Here is a 608-nt window from a genome sequence, read left to right on the forward strand (position 1 = left end):
TTGTAAGTCACAGGTAACTTCGTTAGTAAGTCACTGGTAGTCATGCGACAAGTGAGAGTTAACCACGGTGGTAAGTCACTGGTAACTTCGGTTGCAAGTCACTGATAGTCATGTGACAAGTGAGAGGTAACCATGGTAATAAGCCACTGGTAATTGTAGCACGTTAAGTGTCGTCATCATACATTATAGATTAATGTTAATAACATCTCCATTTTTAAATAAGCGATTACAATGTCAACGTTCACATCATCCACTCTGTGTGAGAGTATGACATCGTCTCACGCCCTCTGTCGACGGAATATATTATCAGTTTGAACCAAAACACTTTCTTATATTTTTATCAAAGTTAGAGAGACTAGATCTATTATCAAAGTATGTTTTAATTCTAAATGTGTTCACATCATATGTATATCGTACTTGGAGTTTAGTTGATTCCTCACGATGAAAACTGAAACTGAAACCTTATGTTTTGAACGAGAAACGCTGAGACAAAAGTATGATAAATTTACGTTTTGAAATCAGTAACGTGTAAGAAAATAGAATTTGCTAATACTGACTCAAAGGGTCTTTTCTTGAGGATTTGCTAACATTGACTCAAAGGGTCTTTT

Source organism: Limulus polyphemus, unplaced genomic scaffold (genome assembly GCF_000517525.1).
Source record: "Limulus polyphemus unplaced genomic scaffold, Limulus_polyphemus-2.1.2 Scaffold7410, whole genome shotgun sequence".
Taxonomy (NCBI): Eukaryota; Metazoa; Arthropoda; class Merostomata; order Xiphosura; family Limulidae; genus Limulus; species Limulus polyphemus.